Raw genomic sequence first — 20,222 nt, 5'->3', positions numbered from 1 at the left:
GCTGACCCATCAGCAACGGTGGTAGTGCCTTTGGGATAACTTATGTAAGAAGGGGAAAAAATTGCTGTGCAACAGCAATTGCAGCTGGAGAGAGGAGTGAGAATATGTGAAAGAAACAATTTTACAGACACCAGGAGGGGGAGGAGGTGCTCCAGGCAGCAAAGCAGGATTCCCCTGCAGCCCGTGGGGAATACCATGGTGAGGCAGGCTGTCTTCCTGCAGCCCATGGAGGTCCACAGTGGAGCAGATATCCACCTGCAGCCCGTGGAGTACCCCACGATAGGAGTACCGTGGAGTACCTGCCCAAAGGAGGCTGTGACCCTGTGGGAAGCCCGTGCTGGAGCAGGCTCCTGGCAGGACCTGTGGACCCGTGGAGAAAGGAGCCCACACTGGAGCAGATTTTCTGGCAGGACTTGTGTCCTGCGTTCAGCTGGGATAGAGTTAATTTTTACAGGAACCTGGGAGGTGGGGGGCATAGCTGGGGCAGCTGACCTGAACTAGCCAAGGAGCTATTCCATACCATGTGACATGCTCAGTATATAAATGAGGAGAGGGCTGGGGGGAGTTCTCTTGACTTTCGGTGGGGGAAGTGGCGGAGCGTCGGATTCTGGATGGTGAGCAGTTGCACTGTGCATCACTCTTTTTGTATACTCTTTCATTAGTACCATTGTTGTTGTTGTAACTTCTTTTTTTGTGTTGTCCCAGTAAACTGCCCTTATCTCAACCCTCAAGGTTCTGGTTTGCTGCGGGTTTTTTTTCCCTTTTCTCTCCTCTGTCTCCTCCTTATCCCACCGGAGCGGGGCTGGAGGAGTGAGCGAGCGGCTGCGTGGTCCTTTGTTACCGGCTGGGCTGAAACCACGACAACTTGTGACCCCACGGGGGACCCACACTGGAGCAGTCTGTGCCTGAAAGACCGCAGCCCATGGAAGGGACCCACCCTGGAGCAATTCGTGAAGAACTGTAGCCCATGGGAAGGACTCACATTGGAGCAGTTTCATGGAGGACTGCCTCCCGTGGAAGTGACCCCACAGTGGAGCAGGGAAAGAGTGTGAGGAGTCCTCCTCCTGAGGAGGAAGGAGCAGCAGAGACAGTGTGTGATGAACTGACTGCAACCCCCATTCCCCATCCCCCTGCGTCGCTGGGACGGGTGTAGGTAGAGAAAATCAGAAGTTGATTCCCCCTCCCTGGGAATAAGGGAGGGGTGGGGGGAAGGTGTTTTTAAGATTTGGTTTTATTTCTTATTATCCTACCCTGATTTGATTGGTAATAAATTAAACTAATTTTCCCCAAGTTGAGTCTGTTTTGCCCATGACCACAAATGGTGAGTGATCCCTCCCTGTCCTTGTGTTGACCCATAAGCCTTTCATTATATTTTCTCTCCCCTGTCCAGCTGAGTAGGGGGAGTGATAGAGCAGCTTGGTGGGTACCTGATGTCCAGCCAAGGTGAACCCACCACACCTGCAATGCACCTGACAAAATCATCAGCCAGAACTTCTTACACTGGAGCAAGAAGAAGGTATTTTCTTGCCTGGTGTGTGATTAAACTGTGGAACTCTTTGACACAGCACTTTTTAGGAGCTATAAGTGTAAGTGCATTAAAAAAGTAAATAAAAAGTATAAAGCAAATGTTACATGTCAGTCTTTTTTTGTACACAATGATGCAGATGTGACTTCTGCTTCAGGAAGTCCTTGGAACTGATTGCTAGATGCAGAGAAGGTGTTTAGTGGAACAGTTGTTCTGCTTTACTTTTTTTTTTTAACAAACCTCTGAGATATACCTACTGGAGGGTGAAATTCACAGAGGGTTACCTGGTCCTTCTATGAGAAACCACTCCCCCCAGTCTTTGTTGATTTTAATGAACTAGCTGTTACTGAAGATTTGAGTTCACTTTTATGTGCTGGCCTGAGAACTGGAGTTGCTTCTTAAACTTTGAGTCATTCCTGTGTAGAGGTCCAGTGATGGCTGGGGGCAAGTTCCAGTCCTCGCTTTGATCTAGTGTTAAATGCAAGTCAGATTCCTTGCTATTTCCCTGAGCATCTGCTACTGGATGCTGCTGGAGGCAGGATATTTGGCAAAATGGACCTGCAGTGTAAACCTGTTCTGTTTGTTCCAGACTTCGACTAACAACATAGAGTTCTGAATACATACACGTGGTTTGTAATTGTAGCCAGTTTTGTTTTAAGAATAATTTTTTTTTTTTTTACTGTTAGTGATTTAGTGGGCTTATGGTGGGAGAAGGACACACAGCTGTTTTGTCCTAAAGGGGAAATTATCTATAAGGTATTAAAATGTATTGTCACTGGGGAGAAATAACAATCGCCATTTAATTCAGGCTGGAAGGCATCTCTGGATATCAGCTGTGTGGACATCAATTTGCCGCAGTCAAAGCATGGTCAGCTTAGAGCAGGCTGTTCTGTGTTTTGAATAATTTTAAGGACAGAGATTCCACAGCTTTTCTGGGCAACAAAGGCCACCCTTTGACAAACATTATCATGTAAAAATCTCTTAATATCTAATTGGACAAGAGCACACTGCTGACCCATATTCAACTTGTTGTCCATGAGGCCTGCAGGTCCTTTTCTGTGAAGTTGCTCTTTAGCCAGTTGATCCACAGTCTGTACTGTTGTATGGACTTACTACTCCCCTATGGCAGGATGTTGCATTTGCCTTTGCTGAACTTCCCAAGGTTACTGTCAGCCCACCTCTTCAGCCTGTCAAGATCCCTCTGAATAGCAGCCCTGCCTATCACAGCTAATACTGCAATGTACAAAAAGCATCAGATAAAGAAAATACATTGGTTAAATATTTGAAATCTTTTAATGAATAAGCCAAAAAGGTAAACTGGTATGGGGAGGGAAAATCTGATTATTCTTTTTTTTTAACACTACCTTTGCACTGGGTGACCAGGGAATGTGCTGACATATCCTATTGCACAAATGAAGCCTCTTTCCAGTCCCTGTCCAGGTATCTTGGATGGGAAGAGGAGCATGATTGTCTTAATGAGATACTTATGACTGTCACATATTTCAGGCTCCCTATGGTATGTAAATATATAATAGTCAAAGCACAGATCAGAAGGTGTTTCCAACATCTTACTACATTCGAGGTTAAGAGCATGATTCAGAAACTCAACAGATGCTGTGACTCAAGTAACTGCTGATGCACTTGGCAGCATGTCTGTATGTACAAACACTAACAAGTACATTTTCATTTCAGTGTACATGGAAATTAGGCATGCAGTTCCTGTAACCTACCAGAAACTGGTATCTTAATTCTCCATGCACTAGCCAGGAACTACCAAGACTCATGAGCTCAACCAGTGGAAAATGCCTGTTACGATTACCATTATTATGTCATATACCCTACATCTTATGAGCAGAATAAGAAAAAAATTACTTGCAAGCTCCATCTCTTCTAAAAAACTAATCATATACAAGAATGTAAGGATGGCTGCAGTTGGTCAGAATATGGTCCATTGGACCATACCTGGTTTATGAAGAATCACCTCTCTTTGTTTCTGGTCCCTCACCCTCCTGACTTTATTTGAAGCTTCCTAGTTCTTGTCTAAGAAGCAACAGTGAATTGCCAGACCACCTCCAAGAAACTGAAGTGACTGCAATCTGTATCTTCTGCTTCACCTTTTCATCCATCCTGCATGATGCTCTTGATCAGCGCCATTACCACTGAGCTGTGGGAACAGGGACCTTCTGCTCCAACTAGGGTTTTTTTTGTATTTCTGTTTGAACTCTCTTGTATTAGCAGAAGTTAGCAGGTTATTCATAGCAATGGCCAGAACAGAGAAAAGCATGTGCAGCCAGAAATGTTTTAATTTGTTGTGTTGGCATGCTAAAAACACACCCACACAGGGGCACAAAAAGGCGGAGAAGCAGTCTCATGATTCAATACAAAAACAATTCCTGTGTGGCTCACTCAGGTTCCTGGTATATACCCTCAGAAATGGGAACACCATGTACAGAGCGGTGCGTTGCTGTGGCAATGTGGCACCAGTAGGACTCAAGGGCCATGTGTGTTGTGGACATTTACATAGGGGTCAGCTAAACCAGATGCTAAATTCAGGCAATTTCTTCAGGGAGGTAAGAGAACAAGTGCAGAATGAGGGCTCTTGAAGATGCTTTGATTTTACTGATAATTTGGATGCATTTAGGTCACTCGAATAGCCCTGTTTTATTTTGCATTGACAGTTTTGTGGAACTTTGGTGCAAAAACCTACTCTTTGCTGTATCTTTCTGGGTTTTGCTAGTAACTGCAAAGGTATGGCTAAAGTAACACAAGCCTTTTTTCTAGTCTTTGGACTGCTTCCTACTACTGTTGTGCTATCTTGGGTTTTTATTCTGTTTTTATGTAATGGTGGGCTTTTCTGGGCTGTGAGCTACTAAATATGATGAAATGTATCCAGATGTCTGGTATCAACCAGCAGCATTGAAAAAGTAGCAGTCCTGAGAGCAGTGTTAGCAGAGCACTCACACTGTAGAAGACATACCATTGCATTAAACCTACGGACAGCACTTCTTTGACTAAAAGGCTATTATGCTTTGAAAAGTAAAACACAATGTAATGATAACTGTACGCTGAGCTTCAAACTGAATCAACAAAAATATATGTTTATTGATATAGAATAAAATAAGAATAAATGCTCCAAGCTTTATGAAATGACAACATACCTCACATGGCTTTAATACATTTCTGTCAAAGAGGTATAATCCATGCAGTTCTCCTCTGACACAAATTTAAAAGAAAGTTATCAACTCATCTGTTAAAACACCAGTTATACACATGTAAATGAAAACAAGATTAGGTAACTCATAATTAAGGTTAATATGTATCCAAAAACATAATTCAGACATGAAGAAAAAAGTCTGGCTTCCAGGGGCAACTGCGTTATAGTCTTTGACAAAATCATTCATACACATATCAAAAGTCAAAGTTGTTGATATAGTAGACAAAGAACTATGCTGACTTATATTTCACTGTGGAAAGCCTCTTGATGTGAAAGATCAGAATGCAACAAACCCTAGGTCATGGCACTCAGCACCGAGGTAGTGCTCCATTCTCCCCACTTCAATGGGAGCTGGGTTTGAGGCTCTGGACCCTGATTACAAAGAGGTGAAAAAACATTGCATGTGTTTGTTGTAGTCTGGACAGTTCAGATAATGCTAGTCACTGAAAATTTGTGTTGCACATATAGACAGAGGAGAGAAGAACAGAGATTTTATGTGCAAAACTAGTGTTTTTTGCAACATTAGCTGAGTCATTCACAGTCCTGGGAAAGAGAGCACGTGGCAGGAAGCACATCAGGAAGAAAGTCAGATTACATATGATGTACTGATGAAGGCATGAATAATGGTTTATTAGAAACACTAACAAGATGTAACGGAGGGTATCCTAGCCTAGAGTTTCTTTCATACAGGATTGCCTTTTTCCCCTGTACTTAATTTTGCCTGTTGTGGTAGAGTTTATTCTTCTGCATAGTGCTTCAGGAAGGGAATAAATAAACCAGTCAGATTTGAGATGCTGCTCAGATTTCAATCTGTTAGCAATGTTACAGTTAATACTGGTTTTAGTGGGAGAGTAAACTCTGTTCTCTGTTCTAGTTTCTTTTTCCCAAAATGTAAATCTATAGGAATAAAACTCAACCAGTGTGGATAACTATGCAGGTGTTCTTATGTCTGAGCCATTTGAATTATTCACCTAGTAAGTGATAGTTTGTTACATGAGACTTTCTTTTTTTGTCACCTTTCAACCAGATCTTCAGGTACAATACATGAATTTGTGATCATCTCTGATAAAAGTATGAAATTGTGCGCAGAATAATAGTCTTTAAAAACACTGCTTAACTTTTGCAGAATGGTTTGTAGAAGACAATACAGATCAAATATTATCTTGTGAAAAATTAATGAAATGCACGTCAGTCAAACAAACAAAGCTATGTGTTTTATTAAAAAGCCCTAGAAGACATAAGCAAGGGTGACAGTATAGTGAAGTTATTACATACTTGCACAAGTTATATACATGTAGCTTCTTTCAGGATATTAACCTTATGCTTCCAGTTGTTAAAGCATTCTGGAAATTAAAAATATGTGTGGAAAAGTCCAATAACATCTTTAATGCCATGATGTTACTGCTAAGGCCAATGCACCTCATGAGAAGGTATTTGATTGCCTCCAGCCTCTTTTGCTGCTGCCAGGGGCTGAAGCAGAAATGAATCAGATAGCTAAAGTTCTTCCTAGAGGAAAATCTTTGGGGAGCACCTGGCTGCTGCACTGCTACTGCAGGCAGCTCCTTCCCCTTTGCAGCTCATCCACACAACCAGCCTGGGCTGGGGCTGGAGGCAATCAGGGCTGGCTGGCTTGCAGCCTTGGGGGCACTGTCACCAGCTCAAGGGAGCATTTGGGCTGCTCTGGAGAATGGGAGGCTGCATGTGAATATCAGTGGCGAGGAAGTGGTGATGGGTCTGGACAGGATTTCTCACTACATCAAGCAATAATTCATGGTGCTGGACACTTTGGTTGTTAAATCTTAACTCGTCTTCAAGGGAGACTGGAATTTGCCAGCATGGGCTCAGCATGCCTGTTTGGCAAATAAGCACAGATATTGCTATTCTGCATAGAAGTTTTAAAAGCTCTCTCTAAATCATATGCTTCTTGTGGGAGCTCCTTGGCTTATATGGAGATTGATGAGGAAGTTACAGTGTTTCAAATGTTAACCAAAGGACACCAGAAAATGGGCAAGAGTAATGTGAAACTCCCCAGGCATAAGCAGATGGACTATTGTGTTAAAGATACATACTGGAAGGTTGTTATCAAGACAAAAATTAGTTCTGTCAGATTTCTTTTTACTTGCTATTAATAATTATAAGACTTAGTTCACTAATGATGGCAGAGAGAGGTGTGTATTTAACCTGACAAGATTTGTGGTGAATAGACGAATATGTTTTCATATCCCATATGCCATTTTTCATAGACATGTGAATATGAAAATGCAGATAACAGTGAGAGAATGATGCAGCAGAATATGATGTAATTTTTCTATTTTTATGGACTTTGTACATTTTAAGTGAGACTGAGTCTATAAAAGCAGCTCAGTTTCACTGGCTCTAAATCTGGCACACAGCCTGGTAAAAGCTATTCAAACTTAGCTCCTACGCTTATTTCCTTGTTCTTCCTACAAAAAAATTGAGCTTTCAAACCATTGATAGGAGAATGCTATTTTTCAAATGATTTTTTTTATTTTTTAGATTATTGTGAAAACAAAATGATAATGTTGTTTAGAAAAGCAAAGAGAAAAGATGCATACAAAACCAAGGTCAAAATGTCTCAGGTGTTTCCTTTGTTCTATTTTGCTGGAAGTATCATTTTTGAGTATAATCAGGGAGAATTTAGGGAGTTCAGAAGAGTAAAGGAAAAGAAATGCTGGTCGTTTTGACATATGGGCTGTCTTTCAATTTTCTGGAGTTTTGTACATGTAAACTGTTTTGCTATGTGCTGTTAATGCCAAGGATTTTTTTTATTTTATTTTTTTTTTCAGTAAGGCTATATAAAAATAAACTACTTGTGCTTTTGGAGAGGCCTATCTAAAAGGTCTTGTAACTTAAGACAGAATTAAATACTTAGTGGTTTACTCAACTGTAAGCAGGATTACAAGCTTCACTTAAAGAAGCTTCATCTTCATGCTAAAGTGGTTTGCCATATGGTTGTAAGCAAGGGATTGGGCCTGTCTGCATCAAGTATTCTTGTATGACAAGGCAGTCAAGCTGCTTTCCAGAATGTTTGCAGAGTTCATGTTTAATATCACTGATAATATATAACATTACATCACTATAGTGATGTTAACCACTCAAAGTATATTGAGTATGATATAAAACTGCTGATGAATATAGTTTACAAATATGTTTGTGCACTATGAAGCTTAGGAATAAGAACAACATGATTTAAAGAGAGGTAAGACAGTTTTTCAAAGAGCTCTTGCCTCCTTTTTATCATGCTTCTGGCAAGCCAAAATACAATCTTTAGCTATCTGTGAGCTGCTAAGCTATCTAGCAATGTCAGGCCTTACCTGTTAGTTAAAAAAAATAATAATTAAAGCTTGTCTTGCACAGAAAAACCCCCAATGTTTTCTGTAATATTCTTATGTGATTACTTAGAAAGGCCGATTATTTAATTAGCTTTTTCCATCTTTACATGCATATAATAAATATACAGGCATCAAAAAGGTCTGAAAAAGTCCCATGTTGAAAACCAAATTTAAACAATGCTAACAAAATCAATTTCTTACTGTCAATTTCAGTAAATTTAAAATTTTTTAATTCAAAATCAATTTCTCACTGTGACCAACAGATCTTTAAACTTTAAAGAGAGCTAAGTGTAGTAGAGAAGAGCATAAAGTTGATGGTAAAATTTGGCTGAAAATACCTGAGGTGCTGAATGAAATGTTTGCTACCACTGGGCTACCTAGACCCCTCCAGTTTGTATGAAGCCTTTTGAAATGGCTGTGCAGAAATGACTGAGTAGAAGCACATTATTTCACTAGGCAATATTTTACCAGGGTAACATGATATCTGGGTCTGTTTTCTAATGTTTCATAAAGACAATTAATTGATTGCAAGTCCAGTAAATGAGAAGATACCTGGGATTCATCCGCAATGTGGAAGGTGGGGAAGAGCACAGTGTGAGAGGTGAATCCCACTCATCTCACACTGGCTTTGGACGGGTAACTGAGGAGTGCTTGTGCGACCAGGGTAATGGTCAATGTACCTCTATGCGTCCCCATCTATGGAGCTCTGAACAAGTCTGATCTGGTCAGAGGAAATGTGCGATCTGCACTACTAAGGGGGTGAACAGAAAGAAGCAGCAGCCGTGTGCCTTTGTACTGCAGTGGAAGTATCTTCATATAATAATTTCCAAAAGTGCAGGTTATCTCTGAAGTTATCCTTATTTTGACAGAGTTAAGTGACAGGACAAGTAAAAGTGTACCTGCATGGATAAATCACTACACACATATTAATGTTTAGTTTCCTTTTACCTTGTAATTCTTTGCCAAGGTGTCACCTCCTGCTGATGGCAGTGTGTGCTGGGTTGCTTGGAGAGAGGTTCCTTTTGCACATATCATGTCTCCTTACAATATGATTAGATTGACTTTGCTTTACTTTTTGGCCTCTTTAATGTTACAGATTCCATACTGCACCATATGTATGAGATGTTTGCCTGTGGCCAGTTTTAATGAGAGAAAGAACTCCTCTGTTTCTAGTGATGACATGGCCCATTGCAGTAATGATTGTTTTTATTGCAAACTACTAGAGCTTAAAGACCATTTACAGCTAAAACAGTTAGGTCACTGGAACTATGCAGACAATAAAAGCATTATTGCTCCATCGGTGCCTTTTTACTCTTTGTTAAGAGAAACACTACTCGTTCATTTTCCCCAAAACACTTAACGCATCCCTAATTATATCACTGCTCAAGCTACAACTGTTGCTCTCAACATCACATAAATCTTACAATAAATTGGTTTGCGGCTGAATTGTGAAAGGAATCAATGGATTCATTCGCACTGATTCCCCACTTTGTTACTGAGAACGTGTCCACACATGTGAAGGACCAGATTATCTGTGTTGATTCACAACCTCCCAGATGTCTTAGGAGCTGCAGTATACCTGGGATACAGGGAAAAATAATGGGAGAATTAAATCGGATGCTCTATTTGATCTTGCTACTCTTATGTTGTGGTTTAACCCCAGCCAGCAACTAAGCACCATGCAGCCGCTCACTCACTGCCCCCCCACCCAGTGGGATGGGGGAGAAAATCAGGAAAAGAAGTAAAACTTGTGGGTTGAGATAAGAATGGTTTAATAGAACAGAAAAGAAGAAACTAATAATGATAATGATAACACTAATAAAATGACAACAGCAATAATAAAAGGATTGGAATGTACAAATGACGTGCAGTGCAATTGCTCACCACCCGCCAAACAACACCCAGTTAGTCCCTGAGTGGTGATTCCCCTGACCCCACACCCCCTAGTTTATATGCTAGATGTGATGTCACATGGTATGGAATACCATGTTGGCCACGTTGGGTCAGCTGCCCTGGCTGTGTCCTGTGCCAACTTCTTGTGCCCCTCCAGCTTTCTCGCTGGCTGGGCTTGAGAAGCTGAAAAATCCTTGACTTTAGACTAAACACTACTGAGCAACAACTGAAAACATCAGTGTTATCAACATTCTTCTCTTACTGAACTCAAAACATAGCACTGTACCATCTACTAGAAGGACAACAAACTTTATCCCGGCTGAAACCAGGACATATTATGATTGCTAAATCTCCAGTGTGATGGAGTGAGATGCTGTGTTGGCTCCAGCATTTTGTTCACAAAAGCACTGTTAACTCCTTGGAGAGACCACCTTACAGTTTTCTACAGCAATGACATGATACTCTCAAGTACCATAAACAGTCTGTTGCTGAACAAATGGTGGCTATGTCTGAAAGCTCTGTTTCCATGCAAGGCAAAGTCCTTAAAAAATGAAGTCCAGGTGTGAGCATAAAAATTTTCTACCCTTAATAGTATGTGCTTTTGCTGCATTATCTGGGACTGGTTCACCCTGTTAGCAAAGAAAACTCCCATGATCTTCACTAAAGGGAATTTTTAGTGTGTGTGAATAAATTAGATTGTAGGACTGAGGCCTTAGATAGTAAAACTTTTGCAGTAAAGATGTGTTTTTCCTGAGTGTTGTATAGTCTGGTACGTATGACCCAAGTAGGATTATGGTTTTCTGAGTGCCACTCTGCCAATGTAAAACCATTACTTATGCTACAAACCCATCTCTGCTTTATCAATTTCATCAGATCTGTGTCAGCAAAATGCCTTTGCATAGGGAGAATGTCTGTGAGCACATTTCTGTCAGTATAGCTATACCACTTCAACAGAAAAACGGGCTGAGGTGGATTTTCTTTTCTTGATGTAACTTTTCCATGCCAGTGTTTTTACCCAAGGGGTAATGTTAACCAAAGGACTTGCACTCTGATATGCTGTTCGTGTCTTGGCAGAATCTGATATTACAAAGCTGGGCTTAGCAAAAGGAAGAGCAAAAATGCTGTATAGAGGAATAGAGCTCTGACAGGCACTGAAAGCCATTCGTTCTTTGGTGGGTTTAGCTCTACAAGAGGTTGCTCTGTCTCAGGGCTCTGCTGAAAGGATTGTTTTATAAGATTACAGTTTATGTTTATAGGGGTGATTTTATTTCGTGAGTCAGAGGGAAAGAAGATCAAGCTTTGGCGCAATGACAGTACTGTTGATTGTATGTATCATGCTCTAAAACATAACTTCTGAGCTGATGGTCATAATTTTTGTTAATATGACTTTGAAAAGGACAGGCACTGCCCTCACCCTATGCTTGTGTTGGCTTGGGAGAATTGCAGAAACAGAAGCAATATTGAACAGATGCCTGAGAAGAAAGTTGACAGACCAGGACTCCTATCTGTGCAAAGGTGTGTGATTTCTGATCGACTTTTGTGGGCCCTGGTTGTTGCCCTAACACCAGTGTCAGGTAGAGAAGACTGCTCAAGTATCTCACAAGCTTTTCTGAGGTTAGTTTTTGCATCACCAGGTCATGCTTATAGATGCTTATACAGCACATATTCCTGTGCTGGAGGTCATTTGCATAGAACAGCTTGGCCTGATTTTGCTGGAGGTTGGCTAGGCTCAGAGAAACTGAAGAAGATGGGATTGAATACAAGAAAATCCCCAGGAGGAAAAGGAGAACAGAGAAGGAAATGTGAAGAATGTGGGGAGAAAAGGGACATACTCTTTAAGCTAGGGAGCCAATTTGGCATTGAAGCTGCACATGGTAAAGAAAGCAAAAGCAGATAAGATTGGGGAGTGAAGAGAAATGGGAGAGGCAATGAGGGTGAACAGATCAAATCCTAAGAAAAGGAGATGAGGCAGGCATCATGTTCCTGCGATATGGACCTATGCATCTGGTGTTTTGCCCAGGTGTGGCTGTCCGGGCTTCAAACTTCTGTGAAGCTGAATGTCTGTCATCTTGCATGGCCATGTTGCCTTTGCAGCTCCTGCAGCACTTGGCCATCGTGCCTCTCTACTCTCCCAGTTTCAGGATTTTGGAATGTGATCTGCAAAATACTAACAATCAACTGGGTCATAAGTACATTGCTTGTGTCAAAAACACATACAAAGAAAGTAGGAGCTTAAAGAGAGGATACCTAAATTCTACTCAGTCCAAACCAGCCAAGAGAACATGGTATCAAATATCTGGTACTGCTCAGCAACATATTGAGCAGCCAGAGAGAGCAAGAGGGAGAGACCTCCTTCAGTTATCAACAGCCTCTTTCCATTTCCAAAATAAATACTGGATGCTGTGACTCATAGTTGCCTGCAACCTAGTCCACAACATCAGCTAGGAATGCCTGTTGTCACCATGTGCAGAAATCTTACATCTCTAATAAGGGAGGTTAGAGATATTTCCTATAAAAACATTTCAGGAATAAATATGTTAAAAACATTTAAACATTCAGACACTTTGGTAACAAGTAAGTTTACTAGATAAAGAAATTTTTAAATTTGAATTGTCCCCAGTTAATACTGATATGTTGGTTTTGTTTAGAACCACAAATAAAATCATATAAACTAAGGCTATGAAGTATTTTTTTACAAGTGGAGCAAATTGCAACTGATGTAATCACAATTGTAACTTAAGTAAATATCTTGAATCGTGATGTAAATGTTCCTTAAAATAAACTATCAACATATTGCAGTAATTAACTTCCCACTCTGCTGCTCAGCATCATCTGTGAGGGAAAATACAGAGGGAAGCCTTATGGACAGATTCTGCCTAGGGACATTTGCAGTTCTTAGGACTTGATGGTAGTTGTACAAGTATGTAACAGCTAAAATCTACCCTTGAAGTTGCCATATGCAAAAATATTTGTCCTTCTCTGTAGGAAGGTGATGGGATTTACTTTGGAGCCTTTTTTAATGCTGTCTCTACCATCGTCAAAAGTTGTGTTTTAGCAAAAAGAGCAGGGTTTGTGTATGCTGGTACTGCAGAAAACAGCAACTCTGGCTAGCTTTAAAGATACTAGTAAACTGATGCTTCCTGTCTCCCATCCCTGTTCTTTCTCCCTGAAATTACTTTGCTTCCTGCTGCAAACTAGATTTCATACCATTCGTAATAATAATAATAAAATGACACTAATTGCTATGTGTAGTGGATGTTCTGAATTGAGCCTGAGGAACTGAGTGTAGGCTGTATAAGACACCAAACATAGTGACTTTGTAAATAAGGTAAGTTAGAGTCAAGAAAACGTTGTATAACAGAGTATGAGTGGTGGCTTATAGCCTTCATTTTCATTCACACCCACAATTTGAGCTCTTTCACAGAAGGACTGTTACTGGGAGGTAATCCTTTGGATAAAATTCACCAAAACCATGCCACCCTTCTGATGTTAACCATAGCAGAAAATACCTAAATAGAAAGTGTACTCAATACAGCTTTTTCCTTAAGTGTTGAGGACACATTAAAAATATCTAGTGACACTTTGAAAGTCTTCTTTTAGTACAGGTGTTAATATGCAACTGTGGATAATTAATCACTTATGTGAAATTAGAGTGACAGTTTTAAAGGCATCTAAATGACATGAGAGCCAAAATATGCTTGTTCAAAAGTGACAGGGACACTTGGGATCTCACAGGGCTTGGCAGACTTTCCTCTCTATATCTCAGAGCAGAGCATTGTTCCAGACCCTCAGCCTTCTTTGGGAGCTGGAGAAGCTTATCTGTGGCTACCAAGATCTTTGGCTTCACTGATGACAATTTGTGGTACCTGCGAAGCTCCTGTTGGATTTTGAACTGATCCTCACTCGAGAAGGAGTCCCTGTGCTGGCTCCTGCACCCAGAGAAAGCATGCTGCAGCAGACTTGTATAGTGTTGCCACTATTGTCTGATATCAGCATATGGTTGGAAATGAGTTGGGTTTTGTGGAAACTTGTTATTAGGTGTTTTTTCATAGCACATCTCTTATGTATTCTAAAATGCATTTGAGTAGCAATCTTGCAGAGCTTTGCTATTTCTGGACATGCTGGAAATGAGGGAAAACCCTGACATCCAGGACATGCTATAGAAAACTTACACTTGGATTCCCAAAGAAAACGGGAGCCGTGCAGCAGTAGCGGTGCAAAGCTACTGTGACTGCAGGCTGAGCAGGGAGCAGCCAGGGTTTCCTTGCCACAGGGCATGCCGGCTGCGTATATCCCCTTGCTAACAGCTTCATAAAGGGAGTCTCTGGGGCCCCACTCCGTGCGGGCGAAGGCTGAGACGGGCAATGCATCAGCAGTCCTCAGCTGCAGTGGCGGTCCCCTGGGAACCATGGCAGGCTGCAGGAACTGAGCGTGTTGTCTGGAGTTCCCTGATGAATGCTGGAGAGAAGCTGCGCTCGGTCGCTGTCAGCTGCGAGGGCAGAGTCTGCTTGCTGGTCTGGACAAAGGCTGGCTCCTTAATTTCTTTCTGCTGTTGCTACTAAAACTCCACATAAATCTTGTGTGGTATTTGGTGTCCTTCTGAAAAATGCTTTGACCCCCAAATCTAATAATGCTGCCTGTGCAGTTTAAAGGAAAAAAAATTAAGAAAAAAGCATTGGGAAGCTGAATGGTATTAAAAACTGAAGATGCCCATTTTCCTTTCTCTCTAAATATGTGTGTGGTGGTAGTAGCAAGCTGCTTATTCAACAGAAAGCATAGGGATGTAAAAGAAAATAAGGTCCTTGCGTAGTAGCAGAAAATAGCTCCTGCTGTGGTGGTGGATGTGGGAAACAGCAGCAGTTCAGGGTCTGTGTCTGCCCTTTTCTTTCCCTCCTGCAGCCCATCATGAGACATGAAACATGCTCCCTCACCAATTTAAGAGTTGCAGCCCCTTGACCTCCTTGGGCAATCTGTGCCTGTGCAAAATGTCTGTGGTATTGGCTTGATAAGCTCAAATCTTGGCTTCTTTCTTTAGACAGTAAGTGCTCCATGTTGCACCCTTCAGCGATTTGTTCTTTAATATTTTGTTCATCTTTTTTAATCTTAGTTAGTGATTCTCTCTCTTGCTAGAAACAATAAACAAATAAATGCTGTAGCTGTACCAAAAGTTCTGAAATTCTGAGATTAAATGAAAAGCAGGCTTCAGGCTGAACAGTGTCCCTCATAAAGTATATGAACTCAATTTCATGACCTATGCCTGCCCATTCAGTATCCTTTAATATCACACTGGCCTTTGCTCCTGTCTGTGCCTTATGCTACTTGCCTTAGGAAGTGTGTTTGAAATTCCTTGTAATATCAATCCAGATAATTGATCTTGTGGCTAATAATTAATTAAAGATGGTAGTATGAACGAGCATAGAGTGAAAGGAGCTCAACCTAGTGTTTATCCCAAATCAAAATTAGGGTAAACTTCTTTTCACTGAAGCTTTGGTGTGGGTTCTGGGGTCTTGTGTCCTACTGCAGCAAGGCAAAACTAATATACTAGATGATGCTATTAATTTTGTTTCTGGACTGGAATTAATTCACGAATGTGAAATGAAAGAGATCTCATGGCTCAATGTCGATATCTGTGGTTTGAACACCTAATACTTCTGCTTCTGAGGGAGTCAGGACTACAGTTGGGGGGCGGGGGGGAAGACTACTTTTAGAGCATTCAGGTCTCAACTTTAATGTGACCTGAAAATAGGAGCTATTTGTTCAGTTGGGATTATCTGAACTGGGGAAGGAAGAAGTTAGGACTTGGACTTGAAAGTACTTCCTCAGGTATATCATTGTAATGGTTTCACTGGGATTACTCATGTGGAAAACATTACTAGCATCTATAGGATTGGGCTGTCATGGAATATGCATTAATAATGCTCTCTGGAAAAAAAAAAGGAAAGGGTTGAATAAAGTTCTTGGAATTTATTTTTCATGTTTTTAACAGCATAATTAACAGAAATTTTAGATAACAATAAACAATGGGGAGATTTCACCCAGCTGAAACTCGAGAACAGACTACCACCTGCCTAGCTCAACTAAAGATTACTGTTTGCACTATTGAAGCTGCTTTCGCAAAACTGAAGTAGCGATACATTTTTTTGCAGCAAATAAATAAATAAACTTGATATAGCAAAAGAACACATATGTACAGAGGAAATAGATACAGAGTGTTTGTCTCAATTTTGTATGTGAGTAGAACAATTTAGGATACAGACGTGTTTTGTGTGATTTGCAGGTGCTAATTGTTGTGTTCATCATTGCTGAGCATGTATGTGTGTATGCATATGCATAGACATTGTTACTATATATAACTTTTACCCCTTTCTGTCCTTCCAAACTGAAGTTTTCCTAATGGGTGAAATGCTTCTGTTCTGTGTGTAGTCTAGTAAATTACTTTTTTTTTTCATTTTTAACTTTTTTTTTTGCCTGTTCCAATGGAAATAGGAGTAACAACCAGAACCGTTAAGATTTTAATAAATATGTTGAGAAGTCACTGCTTACTATGTTTTTCACTTATATCAGCATGTAATTTATTGATCACTGTGTAGATTTTGTCTCCATGTTTTCTTATTAAAGGAATTAAAATTCTTAAAATTACCAAAAATATGGAAATTAATTCTGGGGTTTGCCTACACAGTAAATTCTCTACTAAGAAAGAAAGAGCTTGAATTTACAGTGTATTTTCTAGACATCATTAACTTTCTGTGTGGACACATTTACTGTATCTGAAGAATAGCTCTGGATGAAGCAGCAGTGGAAAAGTAATGTTCATGTTTATTGTGGCAAAATCTATCTAAAATCTCATGGGGTCTATGCACATCTTAATTCATCATCCCTTGCAGACCTCTTTATTGATTTTATTAGAGTCATAGAGACAGCATGAGCTGGAGAAGTGGAACATTTGCCTGCATCTCAGTAGAACTTGATTCCATAGCGATTGATTGATTTGTGTTGCCTAACCCCCAAAAATCAACTTTATGGTCAATATGAAAATGAAAATACAGCAAATTAAAGAAATAAATTTTGACTAAAATCTTTGTTATTTCTGAATCTTTTTTTACTGTATCTAAACTTGTTGTCACTTGTGGACTGAATTCAGTCACACCTTAAGAGTTAATCAGTCACTTTAACCTGAGTTAGCAAAGTGGGAGCATTTTCAACACAGCTGCTATTGCCTCTCTGGTCTTCAAGAAAGACCTATGAAAAAGTTTAGAAATTACACTAGGAACCACATTTTTTTTTTCTTTGTGTGCTATTTTCAGTATTCAGCAGAGATACTAGTTAGATATTATTAGTGAGGTGCAACTTCTTCCTTTGGAATGAGTTTATGCTACTGTGAGAAAGACATCATCCTGATACAGTTTAATAGAAAAAGAGACCTGATTTCTTGTCCAGTTATTCTTTCTGCCTTAAGAAAAGTCCAGGGATATATAAGAATAAATGCTGGATGCAAGCAGATGTTGCAGTAAGTAGCAGAATCTATTATTTTGTGATTGTTTATACTAACAAGCTTATTCAAATCAAACCACTTAAGGCTTCCCATTTCTTTAAGAGGTGAGAAATCACAAGATGCAATCTGAAGAAAATGTAACAAATACTTGACTTTAGAATTCAGCAGGCCTGGGAGAAATTAAGGTCTTCCAGAAGGTGGAGGTGTCAGGACATAAAAATGTGTTTTCCTCTTTGGTTGCATCAATTCTAATAATCAAACACAAATTGTTGCATGACTAGTACAGAAAGATGGTTTTCATTTGTCTTCTTAGATTAAATTACGGTAATCACTGTATTGCTTATGCTCTTGTGTATTTGATTGATTGCTCTCTGCTCCTGGTGTTCTGTGCACTGAGAGTCCGATGTTTGGTGAAGCTGTCTCAGTTTTGGTGTGGGCTGAGCGAGAGATTTTCAGGTCTTTGCTGCAAAACATTTCTAGTTATAATCGTATTATATAAGCCTAAGGCAAATGCTGCAATGAATGTGGAAATAAAGAAGAAAATATACTGCTTGATTTAGAAGGAACTCGTTACTTGTCTGTGCAGTCCCAGAACCCAAGGATCTGTAGGCTAAGATCCTCCTGTGTTATGCGCAGAAACATATCCAGTGTGCCTAGCGTGTACACTTGTAGCTTCTGTAAAAGTTTGTTGTCTTGACTAGATACCACAGTTTCAGAATGGCCTTTCTTTATCTGGTAAAAATAATTTGAAGTTCTATTTAAAGGCAAATAGTAGATTCATCTCAGGCTTCATGGATGTGCATGAACAGTGGGATGGTGCTTTGACATGCCATGAATGCATGATGCCATCTCTTCATTACACTTCATTTGGGACTAGTGATGAATAATTTCTGATCTGGATGATACCATTGCTATTAAATTTCACCTTTGATTATTGCCTGTGTGGTTTTTAAGCCCTGGTGAGAACAAGTTAAGTCCCATGAAATTCTAGCGTTTTACTGATCACAAGAAAGGGGAAACCTGCTTTTTTCAGTCAAGCGCAGTGTGCAACATGTAGCAAGCAGGCTAGCTATTTAAAAGTGCACTGCCCTGTCCAGCTGAACATTTCCTCTGTGTCTCATTAGGAGACTGCAAGATGCATTTTTGCCCTTTATGTCTATCACCAGGAAGGATCCCTTCTTTCTCTATTTTAGCTATAACTGCACCATTTGGGATAGCTTTCCACAGGTACAATCATAGGGAAATGTTTCCAGGGCCACTGAAGGTGTTCAGTTCTCTTTTGTAGAGGTCTATTTTCTTCCTTTGTAGTGCAGGAAAAAAAGTACCCCAAGTCTAAACCACGAAAACAATAGATGTGCCCTGACTGGTTATCTACAGAACTGCTGCCTGCAAAGGAGTTTTGGGGGAAGGCTAATTTTGTGATTCACCACTTCTGGCAAACCCTGGAGGCCTCAGACTTGCTGGATTCCAAATCAGAATAGTTTTGGCCTCTGGACAATGCAGAAATCATCTGTCTCTTGCTAATTAAGCTCTTTTGGACAGCAAGTAAAACCATCCGTGCTGATTTCTGTAATATCAGCTGCCTTTCATCAGGAAGGCAAAGACAAAGAGGGAGCAAGGAAAAGAAGGAGTAAGGGCAGAAATAGTTCAGGCTGTGTTGCCAAACTGACAATTCCCACCACCCCCACCACCAAGAGTAGTTCCTGGGATGGTGCCTGAGTGCACAGATGTGAGGAGGAGGAGGATGGTTGCCTGGTAGGCTGAGCTTGGTTAGGATATCTGGGGGCCAGGGGTGTCAGGGAGCAGAACGTGCTGTGGGAAGATTTAACACCTATCTCTGCAGAACTGGATTGAGCTGCCTCTGGCACTGCCCTTCAAAGGGCCCAGGCATGGCCCCATCTCTTCCAGCTTGCCAATTGCACGTGAGACATCCTTGACCCTAGACCAATGGTTACTGTGTAAAGAAGCCATATGCTTGTGAGTTTCTAGGAAATACGTGGAAGAAGCTAGGAGTTCCTGGTATAGGTCTGGGGTCTTGTAGTGCTGACATGAAATTTAACAAGAAAAAATGCTGGATTCTGCGCCTGGGATGGAGTAATGCTGGAAAGAAGTAGAGATTGGGAGAGGCGTGGCTGGAGAGCAGCCCCGCAGAAAGGAATCTGGAGGGGTTGGTCAGCAGCAGGCTCAATATGTGTCAGCAGTGTGCCCTGGCAGCCAAGAGGGCAAACCCCATCCTGGGGTGCATCAAAGACAGCATAATTGGCCAGTCAAAAGAGGTGATTATCCTGCTGTATTCAGCGTTGGTGCGGCCTTGCCTTGAATATTGTGTGCAGTCCTGGGCCCCACAATTTAAAAAGGATGTGAAGGTCCTTGAATGTGTCCAGAGGAGGGCAACAAAGCTGGTGCAAGGGTTGGAAGGCATGACCTGTGAGGAGCAGCTGAGGACTGGGCTTGTCTAGTTTGGAGAAGAGGATGCTGAGGGGTGACCTCATTGCTCTCTGCAGCTTCTTGAGGAGGGAAAGTGAAGAGGAAGGTGCTGATCTCTTCTTCCTGGGATCCAGTCAACAGGACACATGGGAAGGGTTCAAAGCTGCACCAGGGGAGGTTCAGACTGGACATTAGGAAGCATATCTTTACCGAGAGGGTGGTCAAACACTGGAAAAGGCTTCCTAGAGAGGTGGTCGATACCCCAGCCCTGTCAGTGTTTAAGAGGCATTTGGACAATGCCCTTAACAGCATGCTTTA

The sequence above is a fragment of the Buteo buteo genome, chromosome 3 (assembly GCF_964188355.1).
Source record: "Buteo buteo chromosome 3, bButBut1.hap1.1, whole genome shotgun sequence".
Lineage (NCBI taxonomy): Eukaryota > Metazoa > Chordata > Aves > Accipitriformes > Accipitridae > Buteo > Buteo buteo.
The sequence above is the reverse complement of the archived record's forward strand: the minus strand, read 5'-3'. Positions refer to the sequence as shown.